Source organism: Kogia breviceps, chromosome 9 (genome assembly GCF_026419965.1).
Source record: "Kogia breviceps isolate mKogBre1 chromosome 9, mKogBre1 haplotype 1, whole genome shotgun sequence".
Taxonomy (NCBI): domain Eukaryota; kingdom Metazoa; phylum Chordata; class Mammalia; order Artiodactyla; family Physeteridae; genus Kogia; species Kogia breviceps.
This window is the reverse complement of record NC_081318.1, coordinates 8,129,699-8,146,342: the sequence shown is the minus strand read 5'-3', so window position 1 is coordinate 8,146,342 and position 16,644 is coordinate 8,129,699. Positions and strand designations below refer to the sequence as shown.

The 16,644-nt window shown below is 39.9% G+C and overlaps 1 protein-coding gene across 2 annotated transcripts in view; it reads left to right on the top strand.

Annotated features, from left to right (window-relative positions):
• Window positions 1-16,644, top strand: part of CNTNAP2 (contactin associated protein 2) — a 2,024,023-nt gene that overhangs the window by 1,595,304 nt on the left and 412,075 nt on the right. The gene's annotated exons all lie outside the window — the stretch shown is intronic.

The following is a 16,644-nucleotide window of genomic DNA, read 5'->3' as shown; positions in this document are numbered from 1 at the left end:
GGCTGTGCTACATTCCCGCCTCTGGGCGGCAGCAGAGAGCAAAGGCCTGCATTTCCTCACGTGACCAACCACAATTTACTATTGTCGCCTCTGTTTTACACTATTTGGGACAATTTACAAGACAAGGTCATCCTACCAGGTTACTGAAAACTAATTCTGAATGTAAAGTTATATGATTATCAGGTTGGATGCTTATTTTCCAAAAGCCATTTTTCTTTTAGTAAATGAAATGAATTACCAAGGGTGAACGTTTCAGTGGCCTAGAATTTGTGTGTGTGTGTGTGTGTGTGTGTGTGTGTGTGTGTGTGTGTGTGTGTGTGTGTAACTAGTTATCACTATTCTTTAATTGTGTTTTATCGTAAAGAGGAAATCATGATATTCACTTTTTAATTTTGTTTGAAAGGTGTATCTACACGCACGCACACACACACATTCATACCCAGTACAAAAACTAGAAGTTGGGAGGCTGAAATGAGAAGGACCTGGGCTTTGGAGATAACTCTTTTTCACCCAGTCAGTGCTGCATTCTGTGAGTCATTTACTCAGCAATATTGATGGAGCTCCAACGTGCCCGGGAGTCTTCTAGGTACCGCGAATAAAACAGAGGATGGCAGTGAGAGAGCCCCTGCCCTGACTTACGTTCCTGTCACTTCTTACCAGTTGTGGGTCCTTAAGCAAGTCCCGTGGGCTCTCTCAGATTCATTTCTCTGTTCGGCTTTGACTCACAGCCCCTTCGGGAAGCAGACTTTGGGCGCAGCCTCCCTGACGAGAACTGAGAGCACTGTCCCAGGCGGTTCACTGTCCAGGGGACCCAGACTGTTCAATTCTTTATGTGCTACCACAGAAGAGAGTTGACATATTCAGAAGGAAAAGGGGACTCCTGTGTGTGAACCCAAGTGAATTTCATTCTTGTCAGATATCATTCCAAGTGCTAGGGATACAATGACAAATAGAACATGCTCTTTGTCCTCAAGGTACCCAAAAACTAGTTAGGAAGGAAGCACACACACAGATAGACGACATAAAACAATCTGTGCTCTGAAGAAGACATTGCAGGGCACAACAAAACCGGTGCGAGACAATTTAAAGTCCAACTGAGGGACAGTTGGGAGGAGTTAGGAAAGTCCTTACAAGACCGGGATGCTTGAGAGAGAAGTAAGAGTTTGCCAGGCACACTCTTCCTTGCATGATTGACTTGGAGAAGCATGAGCGAGGACACCCAGTTTGGGGGCCTGTCAGTGCGGTGGGCCTGGAACGTGACGTGGGGAAGAGGGAGAAAGCACAGTAAGGCTGGGCGTCTGCGCGGGATAACATTAGAGCGGCCATTCTTTCAGGGAGTGGTAGGAGTTTATATTGATCGGCAGTGAGCCCCGTGGAGGAAACCTTGAGAGGGACGGCGGCGGGAGGGGAGGAAAACAGTCAGCAAAGGGTGTCAAGATAGCCCTTGAAAGGCATCGCTGGTAGTCCAGTGAGTAAGACTTCATGCTCCCAACGCAGGGGCCTGGGTTCAATCCCTGGTCGGGGAACTAGATCCCGCATGCATGCCGCAACTAAGAGTTCACATGCCACAACTAAGAAGTCTGCATGCTGCAACTAAGAAGTCTTCATGCCACAACTAAAAGATCCCACATGCCGCAACAAAGATCCCATGTGCCACCCGGTGCAGCCATATATAAATAAATAAATAAATAAATAAATAAATAAATAAATAAATATATATATATATATATATATATATATATATATATATGAAGAAAGGCATCAAGGGCAAGACCATGGAAAAAGGGGAATATATGTAAGATATTTGGGAAGTGGTACCTACAGCACTTGATGGTTATGACTATGTGAGAAAAAAGAGAGGAGTCTGGGTAGGCTCCCCACTGGGCACCTAGAAATGGTTAAATTCCTTATCAGGCTAAGAAATAACAATTTGAGGGGATAGGTGATGAATTCAGCTTTGAAAATATTAAATTTGAGGCTCCAGCATAACACCACGTCTAAACCCAGAGGGGCACCATTAATGGGATTACTGATTAAACATACAAACTTCAGAGCAGTGTATTTCCAAGAACACACCTGAATTCAAATCACAGATGGGAGGATGGTGTAGACACATCTGTTCGGTCTCACTCACAGACACACCCGTCTAGCAAGCTCTTGATTGGATTATAACTTTTCACAGTTACTTGGTTGGGGACTTGGACGGTGCTGATGTCTTGTTCCCTTCCAGCTGAGTAGCAGCTAAGACATCCTCACCCCTTCACTTCTATGAAGTTTGTGTAATGTCTCATGATAGGGGCACTATATTTTGAGCAAACTGAAAAGTATAATACATATGTTTACAATAAATAGCTATGAAAATGATCTTCCCTGTTTGGCACAAGAAAAGAAGTTTTTGGTGATGTCTTTTGGGGCTTTGAATTCACCAGCACCTGGCAAAGAACTGTTCTGTGGATGCTTTCAAAATTTTAGAATGATTGGTTCATTTCTGGAGGTTTGTTCCAAAGTTCCCAGGAGCAGTAGAGAGAGACCTGGACTTGGAGACAGAAGACTTTACATCCAGGCCAAGATTTGCCACTTTGGGGGCAGGTTTTTAACCAGTCTGAAACTTAAGATTTGTCATCTGTATGATAAAAATCAATTTTGACTGGTAGATTTTTGTGAGAGTTAAATAGAATGTGGAATAGGAAAATATTCTGTGAATTGTACAGTGCGGATACATACCTATTTGCAATTCTTAATTATGTAATTCTCATTGCAATTCTTAATGGCTCCAAATGAATCTTAAGAAATGAAAGCAGACTGTGGAAAGAGGTCCCTTTGTGTTCTTGACCTGCTGTGCCACAGGGCTCAAGTCGAATTCTAGAATACCACGTGGCAGTGATACTGAGCAGGCTTTATCAGAGAAACTTACAAATCAGGGACCATCAAGAGAAGAGAAGGTCCAGGTCCACCAACCCTATCAACCCTCACAGTGTTCCAAAGAACCCCTGGCTTCTCTCTCTTCTCATAGGACAAGAATGAGAGCAATTTTGTCAGTGGAAGAATCAAATTCTGAGGGCACCAGGCCAGCTGGACATAGGGCCAGCTCTTTACTGTGTTGTCTGGTAGTACCGCAGGAACAGGAAGGAAGCCAGGGCCCCTGCAGGAAGCTGACTTGAGTGCAGCCTCCCTGACAGAGAGAACTGGGGAGCACTTCCAGCCGGTTCATTGTCCAGGCTACCCGGAGTGTGCTCTCCATGGTCACTGGTATCCAGTTCTTTTCGTCCTACCACAGAGGACAGCTGAGAGACTCAGAAAAAGGAAAATCTAGTGCATACACCCAAGTGAAATTCACATATGTGAAACCACATTTGTTGTGATGTAAAAGTAAAAATAGAGGTTCTACTGAATCTCATGCTTCCAGACTCCAGCTAAGAAAGTTACTTCTTCCAATCATCTTACCTCAATCACAGAGAAAAATTTGGTTAAACTGGGCTGAGACGAATGGGTGCAAAGTTTCCTCCGACACCGTTTCCTCTTTACGTGACCTAAGTTGGGCATTTCACCTCTCTAAGCTTTCATACCAGCAAAATATAGATAGTGCTTCCCAATGCATGTAAAGGTCTGGTAAAGTGCTGTCATAAATGAGTGCTTAAAATTGCAGTAGGGTATATTATTTTTAATACTTGAATGTTGAATGGAAGTGCAGCTAAAATCTTAAAAATTTTATTTTCTTTATTTTATCGAAGTATAGTTGATTTACAATGTTGTGTTAATTTCTTCCATACAGCAAAGTGACTCAGTTATACATATATATATATATATATATATATATATTCTTTTTCATAGGCTTTTCCATTGTTTTGTCTCAGGATATTGAATATAGTTCCCTGTGCTATTAGGACCTTGTTGTTTATCCATCCTGTATATGATAGTTTGCCTCTGCTGACCCCGAACTCCCAGTGCGTCCCTCCCCCCGCCACCTCCCCGTTGGCAACCACACATCTGTTCTCTATGGCTGTGAGTCTGTTTGTTTCTTAGACATGTTGATTTGTGTCGTATTTTAGACTCCACACATGAATGATATCATATGGTATTTGTCTTTCTCTTTCTGACTTACTTCACTTAGTATGGTAATCTCCAGGTCCATCCATGTTGTTAAAAATGACGTTATTTCATTCTTTTTATGGCTGAGTAATATTCCAGTGTATATATGTACCACAACTTCTTTATCCATTCATCTATCCATGGGCATTTAGTTTATTTCCATGTCTTGGCTATTGTAAATAGTGTTGCTATGAACAAAGGGGTGCATGTATCTTTTCAAATTATAGTTTTGTCTGGGTATTTGCCCAGGTGTGGGATTGCTTGAATCATTAAAAATTTCTTAAAGTTCAGATACATAAATTGGGGCCCAGGAAAATTTTAATTAGTTTCTAAACTTACATTGGAAATGAGAAGTGGAGATAAGACTAAGACCCAGATTTCCAAACTTCTAGTCCAGTGTTTTTCTACAATATCATGATCTAGGAAGACTACTCTTGTTTTTATCTTTTTAATGATTTATGAATTTAATGTTTTCACTAGTTATATGTAAGTTGTAAATTTAGACTTAAACAATAGACAATGTATTATATGTTCTTTTTTTAAAGAACTCTAAAACTTAGATTAAGCATTTTTTCTTATTTACTAGAGTGAAATATACAAAAATGGCGCTGAGATAAATTAGATTGTAGCCCAAGTGTGATTGTGTCTCACAGCAAAGTGGCAATGGGCTGTGAGAACTACAAGCACCTCAATTATTGCCTGAGAGGTTCTGCACAGTTCTTTCTGAGGTTGAATGTAATTTAACATTTATGATTTACTATTCACAGCAATAGTAAATTTCCCACCTACAGGGCCAGAATCCTACTTAAGTGAGCCTTGGTCTCAGCTAAGTGCCCACCACTGGGTAATTCCTGGCCTCTGACCGCCCGACTCCGTGAGCTAAAGCATCACATCTGAAATTAGCAATTCCAAAATGGAGTTACCAGTGAAGGTGTGCCATTCATTGCTTCCGTACCTTCTTGCATGTACTTGTAGAAATTCTGGAGAGTTGCGTCCTGGCCAAGAAGGGCACATGCATGGGAGGAAATGAGGGAGGTGAAAATCCATTAGCACAGTCTTTGTGTTAGAATTAGCGATCAGTTACCACCTCAATAGTAGAAAGGCCAGTCACTTACTAACTGGTAGCGCCTTATTCCATAGACCCTGAATGGAGTTGGTGTGTCTGTGGAGGTTTTTTTCCTGGGCCCGAAATAATCCGTGACAATGTTTACAGGCAGCAGAACTTCTTCGCTGCTTCAAACCCAGAATCTTAACTTTTGATTGGCTCAGCTTACTGTCCAACAACTAACAGCAAAATATTTGGAATATTTTTTAAAGTAATCATCCTATATTTTTTCATTGTTGTAATTTCATCTAATCTTCTCAGTAACATTTTTCTGTGAAACATGTTCAGTTTTACTCAAAGTGAAATATTTATATGTGCATTCTCACCCATCATGTTGTTCAAATAATAATAATAGTGAACATTTTGAGTGTTAATTATGTGCCAAATATTGTTCAAGAGCTTAAAATGTATCATGTCATTTAAATATCACATTGACCCAATGATGAAGGTGCTGTTTTTCCTCATTTTGCAGATGAGGAAATGAAGCCCCAGAGAGATTAAGCTACTTCCCCAAGGTCACACAGCTAACAAGTCATAGAGCTGAGATTCAAGCCCAGGACAGGCAAACTCCAGATTCAAGTTCAAATATTACTCTGTAAAAGTTTCAACACATGTACTATATACAGTACGATTTCATTTTTTTCCAATTTTTAAAATTGTTATAAAATACACATAAACAATTTACCGTCTTACCCATTTTTAAGTATATGTAGTTCAGTGGTATTAAGTGTTCATTTTGTTGTGCAACCATCACCACAGCCCAACTCTGGAACTCTTTTCATCTTGCGAAAGTGAAACTCTCTACTCGTTAAACAATAACTCCCAACCTCTCCCTCCCCCAAGTACCTGGTAAGACCATTCTACTTCCTGTCTCTATGAACTTGACTGCTCTGGTGCCTCATGTAAATGGAATCATACAGTCTTTTTGTGGTTGGCTTATTTCACTTAGCGTAATGTCCTCAAAGTTCTTCTGTGTTGTAGCATGTGTCAGAATCTCCTTCCTCTTTAAGGCCGAATATAATATTTCATGGTATGTGTACACCACATTTTAGCCATTCATCTGTCAATAGACACTTGGGTTGCTTCCACATCTCAGCGATTATGAATAGTGCTGCTGTGAACATGAGTGTAGGATTTCAATTTTATTATCTACTTTGACTCACCTCTGTGGTATTCCTTACTTGGTTTTTTGGTTCAAATTATTTTCTAAATGTAACCTGGTTTTGAATCCTAGTTCTGTTCCTTGCTAGCTCAGTGACCTTGAACAAGTTACAAAAGTGCTCTGTGAATATTTCCTTAGAAAAAAAAATTGAAACAGTAATAATACCTACCTTGTGTGACAGACGTGGAGTTTCAATGAGAGGATACTCCTAAGTGAGAATGCACGTCTGTGTTTCACTAGTAAATGCTCCCCTGACAATTATTGTCGTTGTCTTGACTACGTCCAGTAACTGCACGCTGAGCTAGGTCGCGATTGTCCCGAGGCACAGCCCGCTGGTGTGCACCAACAGCTTCTCCCCGCCTCTCACTCGGGCCGTCCTGCCTCAGTGCCCTGGTGCCGCCTCGTGAGGTTCTTGTGCTGCTGGTGACGGCTGTCTCAGTCTGTGGCTATCACTAATGCTCTTGTAGGAGGCAGATGTGGAAACCCCACTGTGTCTTTCAGCGAGACCTTACTCAGGGGCTGGGACTTAGAGAAATCGGACGCCGAGAGAAATTTACCACTTCTGCCTGCACTGAGCGCTGTCAGAGACCACAGACAGCACTGTGACGCCGAGGCCCTGCCTGGCTCCCGGGGATCCTTGCCCTGGAGCTCCACCCTGCTCTCCCTGACATCTTCCTGCGCCAGCCCTGAGCGCTAGGATCCGGGCTGGAACCTTCCTGAGAACCCGCAGGAGGACGAAGTCCTTCCTCCCCAGCCCAAGCCCTGCCTCGGCTCCTAGAGGAGGAACATTTGCTTCTCAGGCTGATTGATGGTACGAACATTAATTCCCTTTCAGGAGAAAAATCTCAGCTTACAACAGTTTACAACAAAGAGCTGAGTCTGTCACTGGCCTGGAACAGGCCATGATGGTGGGTATATTTTCCCAAATCTACATTTCAGTCCTAGGTGAAACCACCTCTGGGACAGCAGTCTGACCCACAACGTGCAATGACAACATCAGTCCAGTTTCATTTCATGATCTCTCTTCATGAAGGAAGAGAAGTCAAGGGAGCTACCTTTAAGGGAAATTTGGAAATTGCTGTCAAGACTTTCATGTATCAATTCTTTGACTGATCTTTTCACTATCTGGCATTTACATTCTTGTATGAATATGAACAAATATAAATACTGAGATTTTATTTTCCACTTTCTTGTAGCAGCCCAAACAAAACAAACTCTAATAGAAATGTCTATTAACAGAGTTTTCGAGAATTACACTGTATTTAGGCTGTCAAAGGAAGGCGATAGCGACACTTGCATAGAAAGATGCCCAGATGAAAGGGCAAAAAGCAAGTTGAAGAACACCGTGCATTCGATGAGTCTGGTTTTTTTAAAATGCATAGAGATCCATAACCCTTATACATACATAGACAATTTCTGGAAACTATACAATAAAAACTATTGTCTTTAGCCATACTACATCTTAAATTTACTCTTTGATTTTTTTGCCATGATCGTATTTAACCTGTTCAATTAAAATGTTTTAAAGTAGTTTAAAAAACTAAAATTAAAAAGTAGGGACCCCACAGGCACCCTGTTTCATAATGAAACAATAGTAAATTGTTTTCTTTTTAAAAAACAGATAGAAGAATAATTTTCAACAACAAAATGGCATCCCTGCTCTTGATTCCACCAGCCCCAATACTCAAATGAGTGTCTAGGCAAACTGGACGATTCCCCGTTCCTGTTTAGCACAGTGAAAGCAAGAACATCCATGCCGTTAACCTTACTGCAAAATATGTTTTTTCTCATTGATCTGAATTCTGTGAAACAGCTATTTGTGCTTTTAATCTCTGGGATCCTGCTTTTGATAATAATTGCTTACATCCCGATACTCAGCAGTCTTCTTCATGGATATTATAGGAATGTGATTTGATGAGGAGCACTGATATCACTTACGAGTAACACTCTTCTGGTTGCTAAACAGACCAGAACAATAGCTGATAGTCAAATAAATGTGTATGCGCATATAAAATAAAATATTTAAATGGATAGCTATCGATATATTTCCTTTTTAGATACATAAATGGAGATGCCTTTTTGCTGTAATGAAGGCCATCTTCATTTAGTTAAACTTTGTTAAAAAAGAGTTTTTTAGAAAGAAGAAGAAAGAAAAAGGAAACTTTATTTTAATGCTGTTTAGCCCCAAATCATGTGTTTCAGTATCAGAGCATTGCCAGAATGAATTTGAGAAAGGTTCTACACCCTGGGTATTTTATTCCTTATACTTACTCTTCTGAAGTTCACTGGCCAGATTTCCTCTACCTTAAAGTTGCATCTAAATAGGATATTCCTCAAAAATCTAGCAGGTAAACTCATTTAGAAGCCTAACTACTTTTCAATATGTGGGCCAGGGCTAAGAGCCCAAGGCAGGGGCTTCTGCTCTTTCATTAGGAATCCACCTCCGGATGTGAAATAGGAAATATCCTCCAGGCTCATCCAGCAGGTGCTGGATAGCTCAAGGTACAAGGCAGCCCTGTGACTTAAAAGACCTACTGGCAATATAGACAGGGAAATGTCTCTCTTAGTTTGCAGAAAAAGCATAAAGATGATCTATTATATTCTGTCTCAGGGACACTTTGGTGCCAACTTGCTTGGCATAGCATAGTATTCTCCTGTCACCTCGTGGATTGTATCATGACAGATAGGTAATTGGGCTCCGGAGACGATGTCAGCAAAGTGTCAATATGGTTTGACCAGTGCCCCTAAATAATATTGATGACAGGAAAGGGAGAGAGATTAATCAGGTGTGAACCTGTCAAATGTCCAGAGCGTGCGGTGGGTTCCTGAAATAGGCACAACTAACAAAAGAATGCTAAATGCACTTGAACAGAATAGCATATTTAGTGATCGTGAGGAAAACAGAGCTAAGATCCAAGAGAGGTCTATAAGAAAGTTCATTTTCCATCAGCATCCCCCTCTCCAAAATGCTTTGAAAAGAGGGAGATCTATTATTATATTTTCTGGGGGGGAAATTGCATTCTTCCTAAAAATCAGTCATGAGAAAAAGATCAAATTAAAAGGCGTGTCGCTAAGCGGCAAGCAAAGTGCTGACGAAGCCGTTGTAAGGCGTATCATCGGTGTGGGTCCTGGGGAATCCACACGTGCTGAAGCCCATTTGTTTCTTTACTCTGTATCCCACTGAAAGATCAAATCCCTTATACCCGAAAGTCGTCATTACACTTTTCCTTATCATGCCAAACACCTCTCCTGGGTCTTTCACAGATACCTGACCCTCTGTTACTACAGATTTTCTCTTTGTTCTAAATCTAAGTTCGGAGCAGTATCGCAACAACCTTCCAAAATAACTTCCAACCTTGACTCTCCCCCCATCCTGCAACTTTATAACTGTCATTATCACCGTATGGCTGCACATAAATTAGAATCACCCAGGAACCATTAAAAATGCTGATCCTCAGGCCCTGCCTCAGAATAATTAAATCAATATCTTTGGGGATCAGGTCTGGTTACCCTGGATTTTCTGCAAACTCTTGAGGTTTCAAGTGTGTCACCAGGGTTGAGAACCTCTGATTTCGGGTTAGGTTGAGCTGCACTAAAATAAAGAAAGAAGGAAGGAGGGAGGGAGGGAGGGAGGGAGGGAGGACTGAAGGGTGGCTTAAACAAGACGAAAGCTTATTTCAATTTCCTTTCTGTGTGAGAGAAGCCCGTGCTCCTCCCAACCATCTTCTCTGGCATTCTTAGGGTTTGACCACAGCCTCAGGATCCAGTAAGGCTTCTAGAGCTGCAGCCATCACATTCACATTGCAGGTGGAAGGTAGAGAAGGGGAAAAAGAAAGCATGACTTCCCTCTCTGAAAATGCCTTTCCATACATACTTTTATTTACATATCGTTAACTGCATGACCACACTTAGCTTCATGACCACAACTAGCTGCAAGGATGGCTGAGTTATGTAGCCTTTAACTGGACTTGAACGTGCCTCCCTAAACATGAAGGTTCTGTTACCAAAGAAGAAGAGGGAAATGAGCATTAGGAGGCAACTAACAGTTTCTGTTCCAACTGTTAATTCTTCAAACGGGCCCTGCTAATATCCTGTTCACACACCTTCAAGGGCTCCCCGTTAGCTTCATGGTTAAATCCACACTCCTTCAGTTATTATTTAGAGTTCCGAAGTCTCTCCTCCTTTTACCTTCTCAGCTTTTCCTCACTCTACATCATGGACATTCTGAAAATATGTTTACTTTCTCATTTCTGGCCCTTCTGTCTGCACCTGAACTATCCCGTCACCCTCCTGCCAGTTAAACATCATTCTCCAGTGAAAACCAGCTCGAGGAAGTCTCCTTCACTTTCCCCACACCCCCAATGTCTAGCAACAGCTCATGAATTAAAAACTTGCCTCCCCACATTCCCAAAGCAAATTACATTTATTATAAAGTTATATTGTACCTTAACTATAATTCTTTGCCTCTATATCTGTCTTCTCTCTCAAACGGTAAGATTCATGATGCCAAACACCATGCCTCATTGTAAACCCTTCTTGCCTACCACTTAGCAGCTACTCAGTAACTATTTGCAATTTGAATTAAATTAGTAGCACTTTAGAGCAGCAGTCTCCAACTTTTTTGGCACCAGGGACCGGTTTTGTGGAAGATAATTTTTCCATGGACGAGGGGTGGGGGGATGGTTCAGGCAGTAATGCAAGCTACGGGGAGCAGCAGATGAAACTTTGCTCGCTCGCCTGCCATGCACCTGCTGCTGTGTGGCCCGGTTCCTAACAGGCTGCAGACTGGTACCAGTACACGCCTCGGGGGTTGGAGACCCCTGCTTTAGAGATTTAGGGGTTTTCTTTAGTGTTTGAAAACTATCTTCTTGTCATGAGCCATAAACACACAGAGAGACACACACGGATACTTATGTCCTTGTAGATATTTTTTACTATGCACAGCAAATATTGGAAAGTTTTTTGTACTAAATAATAAGGTAATTCAGCCAAGAGAGTTTTGATAATGCTAATCATATGTGTCTACTAATATGTTTATCTATACTTACACACACACATATATATGTTAAATGTACATACTACCTTACTGTATGTGATGTATGATACTGCATTAATTTTTTTGGAAGCATACTAATTGTGTTAGGCTAGTTTAATGCCTGACATTAACACAAAATAACTTACTCTATATGCAGGGAGATAAATGATCAAGATGGAAATAGAGGATGTTTGGAAAATTTGAGGAAATGAGCATGGATGATAATACTTTGCCTCCTATCTTTGTCAGCACTGACAAGGGTGTACCTTTACCATAGACTGTTGAGGTAGGCAGGGTAATGGTCCTCAAAGATGTTCACATCCTAATCCCCAGACCATGTGAAAATATTACCCTATGTGGCAGAAGGGACTTTGCAGAATGTGATTAATGGTAGAAGCCTGAGATGGGAGATTATCCTGGATTATCAAGGTGAGTCCAATCTAATCACCAGTCTTTAAAAATAGAGAAACTGTAGATAGCCTCACCCACCAGAGGGCAGACAGCAGAAGCAAGAAGAACTACAGTCCTGCAGCCTACAGAACGAAAACCACAATCACAGAAAGATAGACAAAATGTAAAGGCAGAAGACTATGTCTCAAATGAAGGAACAAGATGAAACCCCAGAAAAACAACTAAATGAAGTGGAGATAGGCAACCTTCCAGAAAAAGAATTCAGAATGATGATAGTGAGGATGATCCGGGACCTCGGAAAAAGAATGGAGGCAAAGATCGAGAAGATGCAAGAACTGTTTAACAAACACCTAGAAGAATTAAAGAACAAATAAACAGAAATGAACAATACAATAACTGAAATAAAAAATACACTAGAAGGAATCAACAGCAGAATAACTGAGGCAGAAGAACAGATAAGTGACCTGGAAGACAGAATGATGGAATTCACTGCCACAGAACAGAGTAAAGAAAAAAGAATGAAAAGAAATGTAGACAGCCTAAGAGACCTCTGGGACAACATTAAACATACCAACATTCACATAATAGGGGTCCCAGAAGGAGAAGAGAGAGAGAAAGAACCCGAGAAAATATTTGAAGAGATTATAGTTGAAAACTTCCCTAACATGGGAAAGAAAATAGCCCCCCAAGTCCAGGAAGTGGAGAGAGTCGCATACAGGATAAACCCAAGGAGAAACACACCAAGACAAATAGTAATCAAATTGACAAAAATTAAAGACAAAGAAAAATTCTTGAAAGCAACAAGGGAAAAATGACAAATAACATACAAGGGAACTCCCATAAGGTTAACAGCTAATTTCTCAGCAGAAACTCTACAGACCAGAAGGGAGTGTCGCCATGTATTTAAAGTGATGAAAGGGAAGAACCTACAACCAAGATTACTCTACCTACCAAGGATCTCATTCAGATTCAACAGAAAAATCAAAAATTTTATAAAGAAGCAAAAGCTAAGAGAATTCAGCACCACCAAAGGAGCTTTATGACAAATGCTAAAGGAACTTCTCTAAGAGGGAAACACAAGAGAAGAAAAGGACCTACAAAAACAAACCCAAAACAACTAAGAAAATGGTCATAGGAACACACATATCAATAATTAGCTTAAATGTGAATGGATTAAACGCTCCAACCAAAAGACACAGACAGGCTGAATGAATATAACAAGACCCGTATATATGCCATCTACAAGAGACCCAATTCAAACCTAGGGACATATACAGACTGAAAGTGAGGGGATGGAAAAAGATATTCCATGCAAATGGAAATCAAAAGAAAGCTGGAGTAGCAATACTCATATCAGATAAAATGGACTTTAAAGTAAAGAATGTTGCAAGAGACAAGGAAGGACACTACATAATGATCAAGGGATCAATCCAAGAAGAAGATATAACAATTGTAAATATTTATGCACCCAACATAGGAGCACCTCAATACATAAGGCAAATGTTAACAGCTATAAAGGAGGAAATCAACAGTAACACAATAATAGTGAGGGACTTTAACACCTCAATTACACCGATGGACAGATCATCAAGACAGAAAATTAATAAAGAAACACAAGCTTTAAATGATACAATAGACCAGATAGATTTAATTGATATTTATAGGACATTCCATCTGAAAACAGCAGATGACACTTACTTCTCAAGTGCACACCGAATATTCTCCAGGATAGATCATATCTTGTGTCACAAATCAAGCCTTGGTAAGTTTAAGAAAATTGAAATCATATTAAGCTTCTTTTCTGACCACAATGCCATGAGATTAGAAATAAATTACAGGAAAAAAAAAAGTAAAAAACACAGACACATAGAGGCCAAACAATATGTTCCTAAATAACCTAGAGGTCACTGAAGAAATCAAAGAGGAAATCAAAAAATACCTAGAGACAAATGACAATGAAAACACGATGATCCAGAACCTATAGGATGCAACAAAAGCAGTTCTAAGAGGGAAGTTTATAGCAATGCAGTCCTACCTCAGGAAACAAGAAAAATCTCAAATAAACAATTTAACCTTACACCTAAAGGAACTAGAGAAAGAAGAACAAACAAAACCTGAAGTTAGCAGAAGGAAAGAAATCATAAAGATCAAAGCAGAAATAAATGAAATAGAAACAAAGAAAACAATAGCAAAGATCAATAAAACTAAAAGCTGGTTCTTTGAGAAGATAAACAAAATTGATAAACCATTAGCCAGACTCATCAAGAAAAAGAGGGAGAGGTCTCAAATCAATAAAATTAGAAACGAAAAAGGAGAAGTTACAACAGACACCGCAGAAATACAAAGCATCCTAAGAGACTACTACAAGCAACTCAATGCCAATAAAATGGACAACCTGGAAGAAATGGACAAACTCTTAGAAAGCTATAACCTTCCAAGATTGATCCAGGAAGAAATAGAAATTACGAATAGACCCATCACAAGTAATGAAATTGAAACTGTGATTAAATATCTTGCAAAAAACAAAAGTCCAGGACCAGATGGCTTCACAGGTGAATTCTATCAAACATTTACAGAAGAGCTAACACCCATCCTTCTCAAACTCTTGCAAAAATTTGCAGAGGAAGGAACACTCCCAAACTCATTCTGAGGACACCATCACCCTATTACCAAAACCAGACAAAGATACTACAAAAAAAGGAAATTACAGACCAGTGTCACTGATGAATATAGATACAAAGATCCTCCACAAAATACTAGCCAAAAGAATCCAACAACACGTTAAAAAGACCATACACCATGGTCAAGTGGGATTTATCCCAGAGATACAAGACTTCTTCAATATACACAAAGCAATCAATGTGATATACCATATTAACAAACTGAAGGATAAAAACCATTTGATTATCTCAAAAGATGCAGAAAAAGCTTTTTACAAAATCCAACACCCATTTATGATAAAACTCTCCAGAAAGCGGGCTTAGAGGGAACCTATGTCAGCATAATAAAGGCCATATATGACAACCCCACAGCAGACATCATTCTCAGTCGTGAAAAACTGAAAGCATTTCCTCTAAGATCAGGAAAAAGACAAGGATGTCCACTCTCGCCACTATTATTCAATGTAGTTTTGGAAGTCCTAGCCACGGCAATCAGAGAAGAAAAACAAATAAAAGAAATACAAATTGGAAAAGAAGAAATAAAACTGTCATTGTTTGCAGATGACATGATACTATACATAGAAAATCCTAAAGATGCCACCAGGAAACTACTAGAGCTAATCAATGAATCTGGTAAAGTTGCAGAGTACAAAATTAACACACAGAAATCTCTTGCATTCCTATACACTAACAATGAAAGATCAGAAAAAGAAATTAAGGAAACAATACCATTCACCATTGCAACAAAAAGAATAAAGTACCTAGGAATAAACCTAACTAAGGAGTTAAAAGACCTGTACTCTGAAAACTATAAGACACTGATGAAAGAAATCAAAGATGATACCAACAGATGGAGAGATATACCATGTTCTTGGATTGGAAGAATCAATATTGTGAAAATGACTATACTACCCAAAGCAATCTACAGATTCAATGCAATCCCTATCAGATTACCAATGGTATATTTGCAGAACTAGAACAAAAAAATCTTAAAATGTGTATGGAGACACAAAATACCCCGAATAGCCAAAGCAATCTTGAGAGAAAAAGAAAAACGGAGCTGGAGGAATCTGACTCCCTGACTTCAGACTATACTACAAAGCTACAGTCATCAAGACAATATGGTACTGGCACAAAAACAGAAATATAGATTAATGGAACAGGATAGAAAGCCCAGAGATAAGCCCACATACCTATGGTCAACTGATCTATGACAAAGGGGGCAAGGATATGCAATGGAGAACAGACAGTCTCTTCAATAAGTAGTGCTGGGAAAACTGGACAGCTACATGTAAAAGAATGAAATTAGAACACTCCCTAACACCATACACAAAAATAAACTCCAAATGGATTAAAGACCTAAATGTAAGACCAGACACTGGAAAACTCTTAGAGGCAAACATAGGAAGAACACCCTTTGACATAAACCACAGCAAGATCTTTTTTGACCCACCTCCTCAAGTAATGGAAATAAAAACAAAAATAAACAAATGGGACCTAATGAAACTCAAAAGCTTTTGCACAGCAAAAGAAACTATAAACAAGACGAAAAGACAACCCTCAGAATGGGAGAAAATATTTGCAAACAGATCAACAAAGGATTAATCTCCAAAATATATAAACAGCTCATGCAGCTCAATATCAAAAAAATAAACAAACCAATCCAAAAATGGGTGGAAGACCTAAATAGAGATTTTTCCAAAGAAGTCATACAGATGGCCAGCAAACCCATGCAAGGATGCTCAGCATCACTAATCATTAGAGAAATGCAAATCAAAACTACAATGAGGTATCACCTCACACCGGTTAGAATTGAGCATCATCAGAAAATCCACAAACATGGACTTCCCTGGTGGCACAGTGGTTAAGAATCTGCCTGCCACTGCAGGGATCGAACCCAGGTTCGATCCCTGGTCTGAGAAGATGCCACATGCCACGGAGCAACTAAGCCTGCATGCCACAGCTACTGAGCCCACACGCCACAACTACTTAAGCCTGCACACCTACAGCCTGAGCTCCGCAAGAAGAGAAGCCCCCGCTTGCCACAACTAGAGAAAGCCCCACGCACAGCAATGAAGACCCAACACAGCCAAAAATAAATAAATAAATAAATTTATAATAAATAAATAATAAATTTAATTTTTTTAAAAAGAAAATCTACAAACAGTAAATGCTGTGGAGA